This window comes from Triticum urartu, chromosome 5A, assembly GCF_056163025.1.
Source record: "Triticum urartu cultivar PI428250 chromosome 5A, HENAU_Tu73, whole genome shotgun sequence".
In the NCBI taxonomy this organism is placed as follows: Eukaryota; Viridiplantae; Streptophyta; class Magnoliopsida; order Poales; family Poaceae; genus Triticum; species Triticum urartu.
This window is the reverse complement of record NC_141877.1, coordinates 425864672-425877469: the sequence shown is the minus strand read 5'-3', so window position 1 is coordinate 425877469 and position 12798 is coordinate 425864672. Positions and strand designations below refer to the sequence as shown.

Below are 12798 nucleotides of genomic sequence, written 5' to 3'. Positions count from 1 at the left end.
TTTTTTTTGAAAAAGAAGAAGTGGATATAGGATACGGTGCTTACATCCACTTGATGATATGAAGTGTTTGCATATATGTGCTCCGAAATAAGACAAATGAAGAACTCTTCAAGGAGCAGTTTCAATTTTACGTCGATTCGTGTTCTTCGTTCTTCGTATGAGGGTATTGGTCTCCATTGGTCTCAGGCTGCTAATTATTACTTCCAAAACAAATGAGAAAGCCGACGGTTTCTTTAACGCGGAGAGCCAAAAAAAAAGTGCACAGAGATCTTGAACGGCATTTTGACAAAGTCTCCCCCCACAAAACCATGATCAGACGGCTGCTGACTAATATGGCTACCAAGACGACCTCCGTAAAAAGCTTGCCGTGCCGATCATATCATTTCGTGCTGCAAAGTTGGTCGCATGCATGATCGACCAGAGAAAATATGTATTGGCCGTCTGATCGGTTCTTCTAGGCTGCCGATGGAAGTTGCATTGGTCGTGTCAGACCAAGAATTCAACCATGCAAAAAGAATTCTCTCCAAAGCGTGCATGTATTCCCAAAGCGTGCTTGTTGTCGCCATTGATTCATTCCTCGTGTTCACGTACTCCCCTTCTCCCGACCGGCCTCTATAAATGCCAGCGCTTGTCGCCAGCTGATCACACACACCGCAGCCAATCCTACTCATTTGCAAAGCGCTATAAGCTCAGCTCAGCTTGATCTAGCCCACCTTCTTCCTGCTGCAAGAACCGGTCCGATAATCCGCCATGAAGATTGTGGCAGCTGACGAGCCAAGGACGAGCAGGAGGTACGCACTGCTGCTGGCGGCCCGGGACTCGGAGTACGTGCTCAAGGTGTACGGCGGCTACTTCAACGTCTTCGTGAGTGCGTTTGGCTCTGGCGGCGACGGCGACGGCAACGGCGACGTCTGCGAGACGTGGGACATGTTCCGGGCGGTGGACGGCGAGCTCCCCGACCTGGACGACGTCGGACGATACGACGGCTTCGTCATCAGCGGCAGCCCTTACGACGCGTACGCCGACGAGCTGTGGATACTGCGGCTGTGCCTCCTTGTCCAGGAGGCCGTCGCCGCCCGGAAGCGCGTCCTCGGCATCTGCTTCGGCCACCAGGTGGTATGCCGCGCTCTGGGCGGCCGCGTCGGGAAGGCCAGGCGCGGCGGGTGGGACATCGGCATCCGGGAGATGGCCATGGCGGCGACGCTGCCGCCGTGGAGGTTCCTCGACGCGCTGCGGGACCTTCCCCAGTACGCCAAGATCACCGAGTGCCACCAGGACGAGGTCTGGGAGGCGCCGCTGGGCGCCGACGTGCTGGCGTCATCGGACAAGACCGGTGTGGAGATGTTCTGCGTCGGCGACCACGTGTTGGGCATCCAGGGCCACCCGGAGTACACCGGCGACATACTCCTGAGCCTCGTCGACCGCCTCTCCACCAGCCAAACCATCACCGTGAGTGCTTCCCTCTAGCTATGTGGTGCATATGCGCCATTGTTATAGGATCTGATTTGCCAGTTTGCACGTTGCAGGTGTCGTTCGCTGAGGATGTGAAGAGGCAACTGGAGGCCACTAGCCCTGACAGAGAGTTCTGGCTCAAGCTCTGCAAAAGTTTCCTCAAGACTGAAGAATCATACTACTAGCTTCGTGCACGTATATGACCGTAAATAAACCATCTACTGGCACTAGCGGCGTGGTGTTAATGCCAGATGACAACTTGAAGTATTGGATTGAAGAAAGCTTGGCGTCAGATTATGTGCAGAACCATGCAAATTGTTGTTGTTACATCTATCCTTTTGATACGTATAACATGTTGTCGTTAACAGGCAGGGACAGACCGGATGCTGACCTTTGGTTCCTATTTTGGGAATCCCGCTTGGACGCAGCATAGAAAACTATTTGCTGTTTATTTTAGAGTGTGATGATGTGCTGAAGTAAGACAATGAAATTATGTCCAACCCTGTATGATCGAGTGTGGATTATGACCTCCTTGTTTTGTTTTTTCTGTCTAAGGCTGCTTACTTTCTGCAGTCAACCGGCCATATTTCTTCAGTTTAACAGGGTCCAAAGTGACTGCGTTTTTCAGGATAGTTCATAGGTTGGCAATTGTAAGAATATCATTGCTAGCATGCATGGAACTTGTCAAAATACCACCGTCAACACGAAATTTGTTAAAATGCTACTGCAAAAAAGAAACGTACAAGAATACCACTATACATCGTTGTGGTCATTTTACCATTCTAACAAAGGGTAAATGCATTTGACCGAGGTCAATTTGAAATACTACCAAGGTCTAAAGCAAACTATAAGTCCATTTTTTCAAACGCGGGTCGCTTTATATTACTTTACAAGACAGATAGATCGTTCATCAGCCACCTTACAATAGCCGTGTCGACGGCGGCATCGAGGCCACTAGCCGATCTAACTCATGAGAGATTACATGTCTTCCTTAGGCAACGAATGAAAGAAGCTGAAGTATAACCTAGGGAAAGAACCGTCCGGAAAGAACATAATTCGCATAAATAGCAGTCGTTTTTGAGGCAGTGAAGCCCCCTTCATCGTGTTTATGACCTCCACGCTATCTGATTCTTCCACCACCAAGTTCCGGATCCTGAGTTGCTGTGCTAGAATTGGACCATATCTAAGAGCATATGCCTACATCATCGATGCGTCTGCCACATGCTCAAGGATATCATTGGAAGCAGGAATGAATCCTCTTTTGTCATCACAAAGAACTGCACTCACAACACCATTAAGATAGTTGGGGTAATGTGGCGTCGACATTGAGTTTAACATAACCCTAGCCGGTCTCATCCATCCCGTTATCTAGATGCTAGTACTCTTCTGCCTCGACTTCCAGTAGTTAGTCATTACTATAATGGCTTTATTGAATGTAATTACCTTGTGTACGATGGTTTTCCATCCAATTTTCGATACCAAAGGAGAGATGCCCGCTTCCATACGTTGTGTCCCACAACACGAGATCAGTCTGGCCGTACAAAGGTCGTACTAATTTTGGTCATACATGTAGCGGCTCTCTTAATAAACGGAAGTATTTATAATAATTCATCTTGAATTTAATGGCTGACATGCGACCTGGATTGAGAGATAAAGCAAAGTTAGTCACGTTGTGAGCCTAGTACTTGGAGCTCCTTCCTTTATGGATGATCCGACATGATGAAGAAGTCGTCGAGCAAGCTTAGATCTCTCGATGATAGCCCATGCAAACCACCCGACCCGCCATGAATGCTAGACACCACAGTCTTAGCAGAGTGGTAGGATCAGAGACGCCATTGAAGACCAATTCTGACGCTCCTATGTGTAGACACTGTTATGATCACGACATACTGCGCCAGTCACTCCCTTGTCCCCATGTTTGACTTACATCTAGAGAGAGAGAGAGAGAGAGAGAGAGAGAGAGAGAGAGAGAGAGAGAGAGAGAGAGAGAGAGAGAGAGAGAGTTGGTGCACCGTGAGTTGATGACTTCACCAAGGAAACAAGTTCTGCTCTATAGTTGTTGGTGAAGCTTTGCGTCAACATCAGGCTTTGGAATTCACCATCGTGAATTGCCCTTCTGCTCGTCGTCTAGATAAGCCATAGAGTAACCTCCAATCTGGTAAAGTCGGCATGCGACAATGATTCAATAATGGCGAAGAGCCGCTATTTGGCATTTGGTTCCATCGTGGCGCACATATGATCGACCAGGTCTTCATTTGAGAGTGCCCACATCATGATATTGATCACTCTAGCACCAATAACGCCATGAGTCTTCAGCACCACACAAAGAGGAACAACTTGAGGATGGCACGTTTTGGATAGGCCCTAAAAGCGGGGGGGGGGGGGGGGGGGGGGGCAAACACCGATCAACAAAGAGATGGACTCCATAGACAAACAGTCCAATGTCACATTGATGCAACCCAACTAGTCCACTCCCACAAGGATGCACATGTAAGAAACCACTGCCAACTCAAACATATTGACGTGCAAAGAAGAAGAAAGAAACAACTGCCAAAGGAAAACATGTATATGTGAAATTTCAGAATCACTCGTTTTTTTATGGGCAGCATGCGCATTTGACACTGCCCAAAACATCGCCTCCCACTACTCTGCGCCAATACCGGTGATGTAAAAGAGATTCATCACATAGGACCACATGAAAAACGCCCATTTACATCATCTTGTGCCAAAGACGGTGTTCCAACAGCCAACATGTGATGTATATGAAAAAAAACTCAGCCGTGAGGAAAAATAAAGGCCATTTAGGGCCCGTTCGGGAGATCTCCAGGAGCCAGCTTCCTAGAATCGATACGTGAAGCCAGCCGAACGCTTCTGCTCCGAGAAGTGGGCTTCGCAGAGAAAAAGAGGCCACAGTGCAATTTTGAGGAGCAGCCGAAGCCCAGCCTCGCTAAAAGGAGAAGTAGAAGTTCCTCGTAATTACATATCGATGCCATCCTGAAGTACCAGACGAAATGTTTTTTTTCTCTTCGCTCAAAGCCCAGCTTGATGGGCCCAACTGTCGGTGTCAAAACCGGCGGATCTCGGGTAGGGGGTCCCGAACTGTGCGTCTAGGATCGATGGTAATAGAAGACGGGGGACACGATGTTTACCCAGGTTCGGGCCCTCTCTATGGAGGCAATACCCTACTTCCTGCTTGATTGATCTTGATGAATATGAGTATTACAAGAGTTGATCTACCATGAGATCGTAATGGCTAAACCCTAGAAGTCTAGCCTGTATGACTATGGTAATGTGTATCTCCATCCGGACTATGCTCTCCGGTTTATATAGACACCGGAGAGATCTAGGGTTACATGGATTCGGTTACATAAGAAGGAATATTCATAGCTGGTCCCCTAGCTTGCCTTCCACGCCAAGGAAAGTCCAATCCGGACACGGGTATAGTCTTCGGTCTTCATGTCTTCACAGCCCATCAGTCCGGCCCAATGGATAATTGGCCGGATGCCCGAGGACCCTTCGGTCTAGGACTCCCTCAGTAGCCCCTGAACCTGGCTTCAATGACGAGGAGTCCGGCGCGCAGATTTGTCTTCGACATTGCAAGGCGGGTTCCCTCCTTCCGAACTCCAGAATAGTCTTCGGATGTAGTAAGTATATCCAGACCTGTGCATATAATTGCAGAGAATACAATATTTCACGAGTCCAATTTTCTGATGACTGTTTATGAAATCGTATCACGCCTGCCCAGTTACTATTTCCAACCATTGGCTAGCACGTCGCCCCATGTCTCGGGACGCGGTTTTACTGGCACGTCTCGTCAAGGCAGAGATCGTGTCCCCTTATTCACGGGATTTTCATTAATGCAGGCGTGGGTAACCCAGCCGTCCCCTGGGTACAATTCTTTGGGGATAGGTAAGTTTCGAGACCTAGGTGGAGACACTCAATATTCGGGGTCTTTATATAGGGACCCAGACTCGTCTTCTTCCTTTGCGCTTGCTCCTTCCTCAACCCCAACCACCCCCTCGGGTCCCAATCGCCACCAGCCCTAATCATGTCTGAATCCAGCCGCCAAGGCCGGTGGGTGGCTTCTTCTGTCACAGAGGAGGATATCGCGAAGCTCCGCGCAGCGAGGTATCTGACCCCAGAAATCCTTCATCGGTTTCCTGCACAGGGGCAGGTTATACCTACTCCCAGATCCGGCGAGAGGGTAGTATTTGTGTCTCACTTCCTCCATGGGTTAGGGTTCGCGCTCAACCCCTTCGTCCGGGGGCTCATTTTCTACTATAGGCTAGATTTTCACGATCTGGCCCCGGACTCTATTCTTCTCATCTCGACATTTATCGTTACATGTGAGGCCTTCCTCCGGACTCCTCCACACTTTGGTTTGTGGCTCAAGACCTTCGACATGAGGCCGCAGGTGACAGAGGAGGAGCAGGCAGAGTGCGGCAGCGTCATAATAGGCAAGCTTGCTAGCGCAGTTTGGTTTGAAGGATCTTTCGCCAAGTCCTCCGACCTATGGCAGCAGGGGTGGTTTTACATCAATGAGCCGAGAGGCTCCAAGTGGGCGGCTACTCCCGCATTCCGACCCGGCCCTCCAATTCAGCTTGCTTCATGGATCAATAAGGGATTGGACTGGGGATCCGTCAATGAAGTGCAGACTCTGCAAAGTCGCATCCGAAGCCTTATCAAGAAGGGCATCGATCTTATCAACGTCGTTCAAGTAATGCTAGTCCGCCGGACCCTGCCATGTCAACGGCGGCCTCTCTGTATGTTGGAGTTTAATCCGGAAGGGCGGCGGACTCTTCAGCACTTCTTCGGCACCACGCACGAAGGAATGTGGAAATTGTATTTCGGGGAAAGAGAGCAATGGTCGGACACCACCGAAGATGTTGGCCTTGACTGCAATCATCCGGACACGGCGGTAAGTATTCAATATCCGAACAACTTCCATTCAAGCATCTCTTGACAAGATACTGAACAATCCATCCCTATTCAGGACTGGATAAAGAAAGCGGTGTTAATCTGGTGTCCGACGCCCCTTCCCAAAGACTCTGCGACCGCCCTACTGACGAGAATGCTGATTCCGACACCGTACCAGGTGTCCACAGAGGGGGGTGAGAGCAGGGAGCCCAGAGGTGATGCCCGCCCTGAGGATGAATAGACACTGTGTTCGGGGAAACCGAGACCCCTTTGTCCAAGGGCAAAGGTGCAGAGGAAACCCTCCATGGCAAAAAGAGGGCCGCTTACGAAGATCAGGAGGGGAAGCCTTCCAAGAGAGGAAAAATGCCATCGTCGGGGGGCTTGGGCCAGGCGAGCGATGCTGCCGTAGGGCTTTATGACGAGGACGAACCTCTGGCCAAACCATAAGTGAAGCTAGGGCACTTTTAAACGTACCTCATTCTTTTCCTACTAGTGAAGTAATCATCCGACATATGTACATCCACGCAGGTTAACGCCTGGTGTTTCTCAATCGTCCTCCTCCTCGGGAGACCTTCTTCCGGAGATGATGGAGAGTGACACGTCTTCTCCGGCCTCCTCACCCAACAGGGGGATGATGCCGAGGTGTTGTCCCGAAGGGCTCCTCCCGATCGTCAAGTAGTGCAGGAAACGAAGAAGGCGTTACCTGAAGGAACTGCCTCTATCGCTCAGGGTTCGGGGGTCAAGAATGATGGCCCCGAACCGTCCGGTTTACAGCCGAAGACGATTCTAGAGGCGAGCAAACGGATTCCTTCAAAGGAATTCCGTACTTCGGCGGCAATTTCCGAAGACCCCGAAGCGCTGGAAATGCTGACGGACATGCTGTGGCAAGCGTCCATTTCAGAGGAGCACCATGCCTTGATGGTTACGGTGGTCGAAAGGGTTCTATCCACGAAGAGCGGATTGAACGAGGCCTTCTCGAGCCTTCTAAGAGGTTTTGAGGTTTGTGATGTAGTTTTGCCAATTGAATAATATTGTCAGAATGCACCTGTTGTATATGCAGTAGCCCCTGAGACTCGGGTTGCCTTCCGAAGGAAGCGATCGAAGGATCAAAAAGATATGCTCAGGTACTAACCTTGATTTAACTTGGACTACAGGCTGTCTCTCCTCCTGCGGCTACCCGAAATACGGAAGTGGCCGAACTGCAGCGAAAGCTGAATATTGCAGAAGATGACATTGCATTGATCAACAGGCGTCTTGACGACTCGCAAGGTATGTATTTCGAGCATTCCTTACACCAATGTGTTTGCTATTTAGGCCTGACGCCGAAAAGAGTGAAATGTGCATGAGTGCAGATGGTGCTGCCGCCGTTGAAGCTCTTCAGGCGGAGCTAGCCCGGGCCAAGGAGCAGGCCCGGTGTAGCGATGCGGCTGCCGAGAAGGCATCGGCTGATCTAAGATCCGAACAAGCAGCTCAGCGCCAAAATGAGGAGAAAATATCGCACTGGTGCTTGACTTGAAGAATACTACCAGCCGCTGTGAGTACCTTGAGAAGGAGAATAAAGCCAAAATGGTTGAACTTGATAAAGCCGTACGAGAGGGGAGTGAAGCTCGGTCTGAATCTAGGGCAGCTCGGGAAGAGATTCGGCAGGCTAAGGTAATAGCGGACGGTAAGCCCTTTTTGCTTCAAGCCAAGTTTGGCGATCCGGACTATGCTCAGTTGAACCAGGTCTGGAGTTCTCCGGCTGAATTTTTGGACTTGCTGAAGAGTTCTTCCGATGCGGCGCAATTTTACCAAGCACAAGAGGGGTATGCAATGGAGAAGCTTTTCTGGTCGCAATTTGGCGCATCAAAGCGCCCTCTGTTGTTAAATGAACAAATGTCCCAATGGGCCGAGCTTCAGAGGATATCCGGCGACGCCATGAAGAACGTCATAATCCGGTTGTGGCCGAATGAGCCTGTTCCAAAGAGCTACTTTGGCCTGGTGCGGCGTCTTGTTGACGCGGTGCCGCGTATCGATGCTGCGAAGCGGTCGGCGTGCGTTGAAGGTGCACGGATGGCCTTTGCCCGAGTCAAGACGTTCTGGGGGAAGATGAAGGTCATCGATGTTGCGGCGAAGAGTCCGCCCAAGGGCAAGGGCCGTAGTGAGCCGGAGCATTATTTTGAAGACGTCCTGGAAGCCGCCCGCCTGATAGAGGGTCAATGCTCGAAGAACATAATGTTCAAGTGAGGTGTATTAGAATTGTAAAAGACAATTTTATAATTGATCTATTTTTATATTTTTGCTCAAAAGCTTGAATTCCTCCTGTGCGGCCGTTTTAATATAATCTGAAAGTTTTCCAGTCGTCGGCTTCAGCCCCCTCGTAGGAAGTACGGGGGTGTTCGAAAAAGCATTTAATCACTCTTTATCCAACGTCTTGATCCGTGAAGGAGGTGATAATGCAGCGAACCAGGCAATCGGACTATAAGGCGTTAACACTTCCACTTAGTCATAGGAGTTTTATGGTGGGACTACGACATAGCCCCTGGTATGTATGTGGCGTATAGTGCCTTACATATTTGATCTGAAAAAGATCCCTCATGTGACATGGAGAATCGCTAAGGATTCCAAGAAGTCGTCAAGTGGTTGACCAGCTCTCGCCGCATCATGACAGTCAGTTTTCGGCTTTCTCTACTGCGGTGCTCATCCGGTTTAGACCAGGGCACAATCACAGTAGTTCTCCCTTTACTACCCTAGCCGATAGAGCGGAACGTAGGGTAGCAAGCACAGGAGCCGGGCAACCCAACTATTGACCCAAGACAATGATTCGGAGTTGATGCATATAAGGCCAAACTTGCGACACCGAAGTACGATATAGAGCTGTTCGGACTTTTGCTGGCAACTCATTCGTTCCCATACCGAGCCCCTGGCAGGGTATGCTGAGGTGCATCTGTAAAGCAGCCGTTGAGGCCGTACTCATTGTTGAAAGAGTATGAAAGATTAGTTCGGACGAGGTTTACTGGGAGCAGAGATATATGCCAATGATGAATTTATGTATATATATATATATATATATATAATAAACCACAAACCCGACTATTTAACGTGCTCGGGGTCGGGAACAGAGGAAAAAGGGCATAGTACAGGCTCGGAATAAAGAGTGCGGTCTACAAAAAGTTATTTTGGACCTCCTGTCGCATGTCTGCGCCGCCCGTCCTCGGGGAGGGGAATCCTTAACGGAAGTACCCCCTCCGAACTCCGATGAGTCCGTTGTAGATGCTGTCATGTTGGTCATCTGTTCTTAAGAGATGATACAGAAAAATAAGAAAAACAGATAAAAACATTACGGGAATGCTTGCAGGGTTGTCCGTATTGTGCTTCCGCCGATGCCCATGGTATCTTGAGTGCGTAGTGATGTACGCGTGGTGTAAATCTTGCCAGTATGTTGGGTGGGTGGCGGAAACTGAACTGCTATTTCTGTTCCGGGAGTGATCAAACTTCCGAGGGAAACAGTTTGTGGCCCCTGGTGTTCGGCTGGCGAGCCGCTCCGTCATCTTTATCGCCTGGTGGCCTCCTCCCCTTGTGATCGGCGTTAAGCTTGCCTGCCTGCTTGAGGACCCAACGGTTTCTGTTGGTATGATTAGCTGGCATATCAGGGTGACCGTGAATCTGACAAGGTCGGTCCAATATCCTGTCGAGGCTGGATGGCCCATCCTTGTCTGCCTTTGGTGGCTTCTTCCGTTGACCGAGTTTTGGATTGTGGAATCCGGCGATGACCGCTGTGTCGCGTAATCTTTCAGTATTATTGCGACTGTTGTGTTTGGTTCGTCGTGGCTTACCGTTGCCGTCTCGGATTTCGGAAGTGCCCCGGTCGCTAGCGTTGTTGCTTTTACGAGCGACCTAGTTGTCTTCTCCCGTGCACAAGTGAGTCATTAGAGCGGTAAGGGCTGTCATGGATTTGGGTCCTTCCTGGCCGAGGTGACGCGCTAGCCATTCATCCCGGACGCTATGTTTGAAGGCCGCGAGGGCTTCCGCGTCCAGACAGTCGACAATTTGGTTCTTTTTGACTAAGAACCTAGTCCAGAGCTCCCTGGCTGACTCGTTGGGCTCCTGGACAATATGACTCAAGTCATTGGCATCTAGCGGCCGGACATATGTTCCTTGGAAGTTGTCTCGAAAGGCATCTTCCAAATCTTCCCAGTTGCCAATAGAATTGTCTGGCAAACTGTTTAGCCAGTATCGAGCTGGCCCTTTGAGCTTAAGAGGCAGGTATTTAATGGCATGAAGTTCGTCCCCGCGAGCCATGTGAATATGGAGGAGGTAATCCTCAATCCATACCGCGGAATCTGTTGTTCCATCGTATGACTCGATCTTAATGGGTTTAAACCCGTCTGGAAATTCATGATCCATTACCTCATCAGTGAAGCAGAGAGGGTGTATGGCTCCTCTATGTTGGGCCACACTATGAAGCACCTCCGGCGGACTCCATTTACGGTGTTCGGACCGGGCGTGGTCGGCTCTGTTGTGTCTGAATAGGTAACCATCATCACCGGTAGGGGCATGTCCCCGCGATCTGTATATCGGTTTTGTGTGTGCTGTTCTACCCTCCAGGTCTTGTTGGATGTCATGAGTATTCCCCCGAGCTGTATTGTTCTTGTTTGGCAACCGGATGGGTTGGTATGGTGTTCTGCTTGGGCTGCTGCTTTATCCGGACCGAACTGTGGTCGGCCTGCCGCATTATTCGATGGTGGTGTGGGCTCCAACGCCCTGCCATCGTATTGAGGAAGCCACCTACTCTTGGGGTGGCTTTCGTCTGGGCCGCTAAGGCCGTATTCTTCGGCGGCCAAGACCTCGGTCCATCTATCATTGAGCAAATCTTGGCTCGCTTGAAGCTGCAGCTGCTTCTTCCTTAGGCTCCTTGCAGTGGCTATGAGCCGGCATTTAAAGCACTCCTGCTCGAGAGGTTCCTTGGGCATGATAAAATCCTCGTTGCCGAGGATCTCCTCTTCCTCGGAGAGTGGGAGATAATTGCTATCCTCTGAATCTCCATATGTGGCCTGTCCATCATGGCTATCTTGCCCGCCTTCCTGTTCCTCCTGTTCGAATCCTACCTCAACAGGGTCTTCACTGTCCAGAGTGTTATCTTCTCCGTTGCTGGTATTGTTTTCTCTTGAGCGACGTGACTTAGGGCGGCGTAGGACGCGCTGGTGTTCGGACTGTGTACCAAGGGGTTTATCCTCGACTGGGTCTGCCTTGTCATCGTCGAGAGCGTCGTTAGGTGTCTACCATACACACCTCGTACCATGAAGTGGCCAGCCCGCGTCTAGCGGGTAGTGAGTTCTGGCCTTGCCCCTCATCGTTGTCCATACTGTCGATGTCTTCGGAGCCAGGGTTAAGCGTGTTGGTTGGGTCTTCGACAGTGGCTATGAAGTGGGTGGCGGGTGGGAAGCAAAATTCTCCATCATCCGCCGCAAGTTCGAACCAAACATAGTTCGGCGGCGAGTCATCTGCCAGGGATAGGTTTTTTAGTGAGTTTAGAACGTCGCCCATAGGCGAGTGTTGGAAGATGTCTGCGGCGCTAAACTTGAAGATCGATAACCGATTGAGCTCGGTATCCGCGGACTCGCAGGGTTCAAAACTTGTCACCAGAAACAAGTCCGGGGCTCCGTTGATGCAGATGTCATATGGAGTAAAATTTGTGTGCGGCTCCAACGCTGTGGGATCAGCAGCCTCCGCGACGGGGTTGAGCTTCCATCTTCGGACGACTCGATCTACTCCAGATCTAAGGCCGGAGTTGTTGCAAGAGCTATCCCCTGGATGGGGCCCGATGAAAGGTTTAGGCCATGTTCATCGGGGCGAAGGGGAGCGGTGGTCGTGGTTTAGAATCCGTTGAAGATCAAGTCGCCACGGATGTCCGCGACGTAGTTTAAGCTTCCGAATCTGACCTGATGGCCAGGGGCGTAGCTATCGATCTGCTCCAGGTGGCCGAGCGAGTTGGCCCGTAGTACGAAGCTGTCGAATACGAAGATCTGTCCGGGGAGGAAGGTTTCTCCCTGGACAACGTCATTACTGACGATCGAAGGGTCCATCGAACCTTTCGTCGACGGCACAGTGGAATTCTCAATGAAAGCACCAATGTCGATGTCAAAACCGGCGGATCTCGGGTAGGGGGTCCCGAACTGTGTGTCTAGGATCGATGGTAACAGGAGACGGGGGACACGATGTTTACCCAGGTCCGGGCCCTCTCTATGGAGGTAATACCCTACTTCCTGCTTGATTGATCTTGATGAATATGAGTATTACAAGAGTTGATTGATACGTCTCCAACGTATCTATAATTTTTGATTGCTCCATGCTATATTATCTACTGTTTTGGATCATATTGGGCTTTATTTTCCACTTTTATATTAATTTTGGGACTAACCTATTAACCGGAGGCCCAGCCCAGAATTG

At 50.3% G+C, this 12798-nt stretch overlaps 1 pseudogene; it reads left to right on the top strand.

Annotated features, from left to right (window-relative positions):
- Positions 1-694: 694 nt before the first annotated feature.
- On the top strand, positions 695-1637 carry LOC125507075 (gamma-glutamyl peptidase 3 pseudogene; annotated as a pseudogene).
- The last annotated feature ends 11161 nt before the right edge of the window (positions 1638-12798 follow it).